The sequence below is a fragment of the Fragaria vesca genome, linkage group LG3 (assembly GCF_000184155.1).
Source record: "Fragaria vesca subsp. vesca linkage group LG3, FraVesHawaii_1.0, whole genome shotgun sequence".
Classification (NCBI taxonomy): Eukaryota; Viridiplantae; Streptophyta; class Magnoliopsida; order Rosales; family Rosaceae; genus Fragaria; species Fragaria vesca.
Genome location: NC_020493.1, coordinates 19,615,784 through 19,624,703, shown reverse-complemented (window position 1 = coordinate 19,624,703; position 8,920 = coordinate 19,615,784). Strand labels below are relative to the sequence as shown.

Genomic DNA, 8,920 nt, shown 5'->3' with positions numbered 1-8,920 from the left:
TCTTTTTTTTTTTTTTTTTTGATATGTATCAGCTTTAGTTTGATCTTGCATATCATATTGTTGAGTACTGCATCTTTATCATGACATGTTTTATCGAATAACTAGCTATCTATGTTTAATAGCTACTGTTATTCTACAGTTCTACTAACTTGTGAATTTTGAAAACTTGTATTGGTGATTTGGAGTTGGGATATAACAATAATCATTTGATTATAAATTGAATGATGATAACAAAAAATTAGACGAAATAATATGTAAAAAGAGGTACCAAATAGTAAATATACATTAATTATATTAAATAATAGAATATTTCATAAATTAAGGGCATTTAAGGCAGTTTGAGATGTGTATTAAGCATAATATTGAAATGAAAAACTTAATAGGTGGTGTATTAATTAAGGGATGTGTATTAAGATATTAGGTGTGTGTATTTAAAATTTCTCTTTATTCATTCATTTGTCCCATCCCACAGCCCAAAATTCCAGTCAAACCATAATTCCTTAGCTTGAACAAGAATTTTGATCCCGAAATTTTTGAACTTTCAGACACTAATTTTGCATTTTGGGGGCATTTTTTTGTTTTGGAAAGTCCAGCAAGCAAAGACAAAATTGAAAGAAACAAAGAAATCTAAGAGATGAAGCCTAGGAAATAAAGAGCATCATTTGAGCTGATGAGAATATATATGAGCTAGGAATGGAACTTGATATAAATTAAACTAGCTGCATACAACTACTTCAAACTAGGGCTGGGCGCGGGTCGAGCCCGGACTGTTTTTTTCAGGGCTCGGGCCCAGCCCGGTTGTAATGTGACGGGCCGGGTTTAGTCGTCAAAATATCAAGGTCCGGGTAAAACCCGGCCCAGGTGTGTTAATTACAGGGCTCGGGTAAAGCCCGGACCGGTATCATCCGGGCTGAGCCCGCCCGGGGTTTTCGGGCCCAACTCTTCTTTTTGGCTGGTAATGAAAGCAAAATAGCAAATAACCTGTGTCTCTGTAACAGAAAGGCAAATACTGCAATTGCCTCCTACTTGATGCGCTACCAAGCACCAAATATATTGTTCAGTGTTCACCATTTGTCCATTACAAATACAAAGTCATAACCAACCAAATTAACCAAAGTTCAATTGAAAGTTTGAAACTTTGAAAGAAAACCAGAAAATCCAAACATGCATAATCAAATCAATCGATGGGCAGATCCTCCAAATCTTCAATGCACACCTTGACTTCAACTTTAATCTCCATTCTCCAATGCACTTCAATACTTACCTTGTACCTGTAAGATAAGGTGTAAAATAGATTCAGTTAGCCTGCATTTACAAATGAATGAGCATATTTTAATGGTGGCAGAGCTTAAGAGATTCAGTTTTTCAGTACAATAGAATTTAAATTTTGTTTTCCAGTGCATTAGAAAATTTTCAATTGCAAATGAATGTGTCTGTTAGCAAAGATAAGTAGATAACAACGACAACTCATTCAAGTTCTTTGTAAATGCAAAATGCCAATCTTAGTATCTTAGAGGCCAGTAGACCAGTAGTACACTAGTAAACACAATGACACAATGGCAAGCCAATCTAGCATATTACCATCTTACTCATATCAAGTAACATCATTACTGTTCTAACAACATCACTACTGTTTTAAGTTTATAACACTACAAATAACAAACAATAATGAATCAAAACAACATCACAATAGCACAAGCACTGAAGCAACATCACAATATACACCAACAAGTCAACAACATGCTATCATATATGTAAGATCACCATTCACCAATTCATGGGCATAAACACTGATTTCACATAGATTTCACACTGATTTCACATAAGAGAAAGAAGCTGAGAATTGAGAAGAATGGTACCTGAGTCAGCCTTGCCGCCTTGGTTCGTGGTCTGAGTGAGAGGGACAGACAGTGAGAGATGACGACTCGGCACCTGAGAGACCGAGAGCACTGAGAGTCTGAGAGACAAGGCCACGAGTCCACGACGACTCGACGAGTGAGAGGGAGGTGAGTGAGGCGACGAGGAGCGGCTGTGATGGCGCGGCGATGCGAGTGAGGCGACGAGGAGCGACTGCGATGGCGTGGCAATGCGAGGCGACGACGAGGAGCGGTTGCGATGGCGCAGCGATGCGAGTGAGGTGAGGATGAGGAGCGGCTCCAATGGTGCGGCGATGCGAGGCGACGACAAGGCGGCGGAGGCGCGGCGAATGGGCGATGCGTGAGAGAGGCGCGGCGATGAGAGTGAGACTGAGAAATTGACTAATTGAGAGTGAGGGCTGAGGAGTAGACCTGTAAATGGACCGGATCTGGACCGGATCTAGGTAGATTCGTATTCGGATCCGTAATAGAAATTTTGGATCCGGATCCGACCCGTTACCCGCCGGATCTTTGATAGCTAGATCCAAATCCGGATCCGGCGGGTTAACGGATACCCGACCCGTTAATCCGATCTGTTTATGATTATAAATATTTTTAAACTTTAAATAATAATTTCTTAATTTTATCATAAATTTTCATAAAATACTAATGAAATATTATAACAAAATAAATGTTTACATCAAAAGTTGAATTACATGGCCAAAATACTTTTTAACAATAAACTAATATATCCAAAATATTATAGCTCCAATGTATTTAGCAAAGAGCATAAAAAGAACATAGACATCGTAATCTTCAACTTCATCAAATGATCATACTTTAGACGTAATTTAGACGTTTATGTTATCCAAATAATTACTATATTATTTAATTATTTTAAAACGGATCCGGGTCCTTAACGGATCGGATCAACCTCGATCCGTATCCGATCTGTTTAATAAACGGGTTAACGGGTCCGGGTCCTTAACAGATCAACGGGTCTAATTTTTGATCCAAACCCGTTTAAAAACCACGGATCCGGAACGGGTCCGGATCAAGATCCGGTCCATTTACAGGTCTACTGAGGAGTCGATCCACTCGATCGATGGTTTAGGGTTATCTGGTTATGTTCCAGTGTCATTGTACCTATTTTATAAGTTTAGGACCACTTACGAAAGCCAATTAGATAATGACACCTAAGGTCCCGGGTTTTCGGGCTTTTTTTGTTTAAAGATTTGAAGGCCCGGGCCCGGCCCGAACAGAACAAAGCCCGGCCTGTTTATCATATAACAACACACGAGCCCGGAAAAAAGCCCGGCCGGGCTCGTCGGTTCAGTCCGGGTTTTTTTTCTTCTTCAGGCTTTGGCCCAGCCCTACTTCAAACCATCACTTGCATAAATAATTGAGGAAATATAGATGAATTGAGGATAGATGAAAAAAAGTGTTTGCACAATTGCCTTCACCTCTTACAAACAATTGCATTCTTCCATTAATTAAGTCTTACAAAAATCATAATAGAACCCTGCATAATTGCCCCATCCAAGCCTTCACATTGCCTTCTCTTTTTACAAAAACAAAATAGCAAGCCTGCACAACCTGCTAAAGCAAACCAAATAAGCCATTACATTATATAATACATAAACAACCATGTAATGAAATATCATTATTTCTATTAAAACTAGACGCACCTTTTATATCTAGGGCCATGATAGTATATATAAACTCATCTTCCTCCTCAATATTTTCCATAAATCTTGACAAAATACCTGTGATTCCACCTTCATCTGTCAAAAAACTGTGTCCATGCTTTATGGCTTTTTGCATCATTAGAGACAGTACAAACAAGTCTAATTTCCCAATCAATACATTAGAGACAGTAGCTAGATACAAAAAGAGATGGAAACTTTAATGAATGGAAAAATAGAAAACCCAAAATCAAACACACAATATGAAAAGATAAGTTTGGAAAGAAAACCCAACCTACAACCTGTTGTTCACATAAGAGAGAAGGTGCAATGGAAGAATGAAAGATAAAATTCTCAACTTTTGGTTCAGAACATAAGAGGCAGTTGAGTTTCCTTAAAGAAAAACAATAACAGCTAAAGAAAAGAAGATCGCTGGAAAGATAAAGCGGCTGAGAAGTAAATGAAGAATTTGTGGCCATCAGATCAAGCTTGTCTATGTGTCATCATCTTAGGAGAAGCTTAGGTAGGTTAGGTAGTTTATCAGGTTAGGACTTAAGAGAGGATCCGTCTCAAAATACAGATTCTATTGGGTGTTGCTAAATGTATCCAGCAAATTGTTTAATAGACCCAGCAACAAAATATTCACCGTTTAGTTCCAATATTACCCCTATCAACACCCAACATCAACTTGCATCAGCCTTGACTCCGCTCGACGGTTTTTCCAAGAATCACAGTATGCAGTCTTCAATCTCACTGTAATTTATGGGTATATGCTAGTATGCAACGGGGCTCTGTTGCTTTGGATTAATTTAGATCTTTAATTGGAGATTTTCTACTGATAGAGTTTCGTTCACCTGGAGTTAATTGCAATGACCCAACAACGAATCATTAGCTCATGATTAGTAAAGTAACAAAATATTTTTATCTACCTCACTAAACCATGTTTCCCTTTGCAAGAGAGCCATGATCTCAATGGTTCCAATATATGGATTGAATCTCAACAACCCAATTGAAAAGTATGATAAACTGTTGAACGGAGAAGTATGAGTGTTCTAGAAAGGAGCACAATAAACTTCAATTTAAAAATATAAAGTGATGAAATGGGGTTTGCCTATGAAGATCTGTCGTGAAACCTGCTGAAGCAGAGTTTGAAGGCGGAGAAGACACTTGCATTTGCATTTGCATTTGACGGTTTTGACATATGTAAGGATAAAAGTGGAAATATGAGATAAAATATTTGTTATCGGGTACATTTAGGCTAAATGATTTAGCAACAACCATTTTATTATTAAGTAGACAAGAGTAAGACGGAGACAACAACAACAAACTGCGAAGCATCCGACCAGACGCGCACACAATCCAAACCTTCACACTTTGCCAGACCGGCGAGGCGACAGCAACAAGATGAAGAAGAAGACCAAACTACCAAACCATTCGAAGATGTGTCTCTAGATCTATTTCCGACCTCAGTTCTCCGGATAAAGGTAATCAACCACAGATTTTCTTTTATTGGTTTACCCATGAATTTTTGCCAATATCAAGCTGATGATGTCTTATTGCTTTGTAATTTCAGCCCCTGGTTGTTTTCTGTGAGATGATAGGAGATGGGATCTGCTCAACAGGCAAGTTCACATTTTTTTCTGATTCTTCTCGATGTGCTTATAATTCATTCTAGATGTGCATATCGAATTCCGCCTCTTGGGATCAATTTCTGCTTATCTGCTAATGTTTTTACCATTGAATATACTTGCTTAAGAGATTTTTGTACATTCAGGAAGTTGTAGATCTTATTGGGTACCACCCACTTCTTAAAAACCCAGCATTCTTCATTACTAAAAGCTCTTTATTTAGTCCCAAAAATCACTCTTTTGACTGTTTATTATACCTGCTGGATTTTTTCATGCCTTATTAAGAGATTTGTGTTAGTTTCCTCTCTACCTTTTTTGAAATGAACTCTTATTTAGATTAGCAGGTTTCATTGGGTTAGGCTGGGTAGGCTGTAGATCTTCGTCTTTGTAGATCTTCATCGAGTCCCACCTAATCTGTAAAAACCCACATACTTCATTTTTAAAAGCTTTTTATTTAGTCCCAAAAACCACTCTTTTTACATTGTTGCGTACTATTTTTCACACTGTATTGCGATAATCAACATCCTAGGCTCTTTCTAACATGATTTTTTCGTTTCAAGTGATGAGTGTGCGACAAAAAACCTAAAGCAAATTGTGGGGATGTTTATATGTTATTTGGTCATATACACATATTGCGTTAGACTTTGTCTGGGATTGTAAGTAACCTGATCTTCCAAGAAAGATTCACTCCGAAACTTGTTCCACTACCTCCTCCAAAATGTCTACTCCCATTGCTTTTTAGCAAGATTGTACTATTCTTTGAGTAGTTTAGCTTCTACTGTAAACCCATATGGGTCTGTTCGGATGCCTCAGCTGCATACATCACTGTACTTCCACTTGACACCTATCGTAATGATAAAAGGATGGCACCACAAATATTATTTTTCCCGTTTAGTAAAGATCATCTTATCGAAACCGACAGATACTAGCAGGCGTGGATCTAGGTTGAAGCCTGGTAGGGCTCAAGCCCAACCGAGCTTTTTGTGATAAATGTGCTGGTATATGCTTCACTTGCATGAAATTTGACTTAGCAGCCTTGGTTTAGCTAATTTACTTGTCCCAAGCCCACATGGGTTCAACTCCTGGTATGGAAGTATCTTTTTGTTTTACAGTTTTTACATCGTTTTCTTATTTATTTAGGTAATAGCATTATTTTACTACCATATCTTCAATCTCATCTACTTTAGTCAATACAAAGAAAGATAATTTCTATTTTGATTTAGTTTTTGATTGAAATCTTTTCTCAAACTCTTTTATAGTATATGGTTTGAAGAAATTTTTCTTTCTAGTAATCAAATAAATGTTAATTCTAAATACTTAATGTATTTTAGTTAAATACTGATATTGCGGTAAAGTTTTTTAACACGTATGTCAATTAGAAGAAAAAAAACAAAATTCAAGCCCACCCCAATTCTCAATCCTGGATCCGCCACTAGATACTAGTGACCCTCAAAATTATTTTCATAACTTATTTCTGTTTTGCCTAAATTGCAGTTCCTTGGAGATGTGAGTCGTGTTTGGCTTTTACAGTGGTCCAAGGCCAGTTTTTGGTGTCGGATATCTAGTCCGGTGTTTCCAATGTATCTTGGCTAAAAGGATTGTAAAAAGAGACAGACGGGTGAGCATGGTTCAGGGTTTGGGGAGGTGCAGTACTGGGATTATTTTGGAAGGCAATGGATAAAACCCCTGAAGTAGTATATTTCACTGGCAGCGAAAAGAGAGATGGGAAGAAAGAAGAGAACTCTAATGGACTATGTTAAATTTGAAGGCTGAGTTTCCAAGTATGCTGTCTATGGTCGAATCAATGCCTACTGCTTTAAGGTAAAACAAATTGCCTAGCCAATCTTAGACCGTAATTGGCTACTCCTTACTTTTGGATTCAGAACCTATGCTTAACGCTAATCATGTTCGTAACAAAACATACTGCTGTAGCCTATCTAGATGTAGGGAAAACATACAATCCATGTACACATACAAACCCCAACGTATTCTACTTTCACTGAATAATAGATAACACGTTAACACAAACACTAGTGAATTAAACTTTTTCAGTTTTTCCTGAGCACATACAAACAGCAATCAATTATTAAGAACAGAGATGAGTTTTATCTTTTCACAGCGTTCTTCACATACAATGCCATAAAACACATACAAATGCCAGTCAAGTACGGCGTTTATAGAAAATTGACATGGAACAGAGATGAGTTTGATCTTTATACATGTTGCCTCAGAGAATTACTCAATGCTTTTTGGCCACTCAGTTGATCTTCATGGCCAACTATGAGTAGATGTTAATATCTAAGATTGATAGATGACAGTTGGATCTTTTGTGAATGTGACTAAGAACAGTAACTATCTCAGTGACTAAGAAATTGTTGGATTTGTTACCACTTTGTCCAAAACGTCACTGATTTTCTTCTTCAATAACTTTGTTCTTCCTGCCGATCCACATCTTTCTGTAGTTAATGTTGATGAGCTGTAGGGTGCCGATATTTGTTTCTCCCAGAACCCTTGTGACATCTTTGCGAGTTTTCAAGACTATTGTGCCAGTGTGTGGAGCCATGAGAGTGTCATCTTCTTCAGTGGCAATACTTTCAATGCAGTCACCAAACTCGCTGTCAAAATCAAGAAATGGCATCACTTTAAGGTATAGGGAATACTTAAGAACGCTAGAAACCTGTGTTGAGAATAGTTTGTACCTGGTTATGTACTTATGGATGTCTGCTCTTGGAACAGGGTCTCTTAGCGTGAAATTGATCATCAAGGTTCTGTCATCCACATCACCAATGCCTCCTTCATCTTCTTGGTCGCTCATTTCATCCTGAGCTTCTTGGTGGGGCCTGGGCTGAAGATCTTTGCAGAAGCTCTGACAGATTGTGACCCAAAGGTGCAACCTTTCCCATGTAAACTCCTTTACATAAAGGGGCCGCAGTTCAAATTTCTTGTTGGGAAAGACAATGCGGGTTGCGAGAAGAAGCACCTGATCAATCTCATTGGCTGGCAACACAGAATCTTGGGCCATCAAGTGCCCCACAGCAATCTCTGCTTCCTGGATGAGTATTATGAAGCTGGGATTCTCAGAGATGGGGACCATGCTGCTTTGGTACTCGCATTCTGGATACACGGTATCCAAGAAAACCCAGAGGGCTACAGCATTGCAGGCCATTTCACGACTCACTTCTGGTAGTTGGAGGGCTCTGCGTAGCAGCTTTTGGATGATGCCATAGAGAGGTTCGAACGCCATTGATGTCTTTACCAGCTTTTCTTGGAAACGGGGAAGAAGGAAATGTGAAATGCAGAACGAGTCTGTGGTTTTCTTTTCTGGGTTTCTGTGTTTCTTGATCGTACTGGGTTTCTTTGGGTTCTGGTGCTCAGGGGTTTGCTTCAGTTTTGATTCGATGGGTTTTTATAGGTGTTTTACCGCGCTACTTATGGATTATGTGCGCAATTTCTCATAATAATAAATTATTACTGCTACTCTCATTATTAATACGTGCGTTTTCAGAAATCAAAATAACCTGGATTAAAATCAGAAAAAGAAACAAAATCAAAGCTGGGTAACTTTGCTAGTTCTTGTCTTTGCTAGTAAATTTCATGTAAAATACTATATATATATATATATATATATAGATGTGCTGTTTGGACACCCACTTTGAAATGAGAAATTTTAAATACACACATTTAATCTTTTAATACACATTTCTATTATTTTATGGTTTCTATTGAGATTTTATAGGTAAGCTAAATGACC

General features: G+C 38.1%; 1 non-coding gene across 3 annotated transcripts; it reads left to right on the top strand.

Moving 5' to 3' along the window:
* The first annotated feature begins 4,830 nt into the window (after positions 1-4,830).
* LOC101305348 lies at positions 4,831-8,625 on the top strand. 3 transcript variants are annotated; one of them, XR_184276.1, is made up of 6 exons: positions 4,856-5,025; positions 5,115-5,163; positions 6,664-6,787; positions 6,881-6,990; positions 7,652-7,816; positions 7,906-8,625. It is a non-coding gene; the product is annotated as an uncharacterized LOC101305348 (transcript). The 3 variants fall into 3 exon arrangements; XR_184274.1 differs by having other exon boundaries at positions 4,831-5,025; positions 6,664-6,990; XR_184275.1 differs by having other exon boundaries at positions 4,831-5,025; positions 6,664-6,990; positions 7,632-7,816.
* The last annotated feature ends 295 nt before the right edge of the window (positions 8,626-8,920 follow it).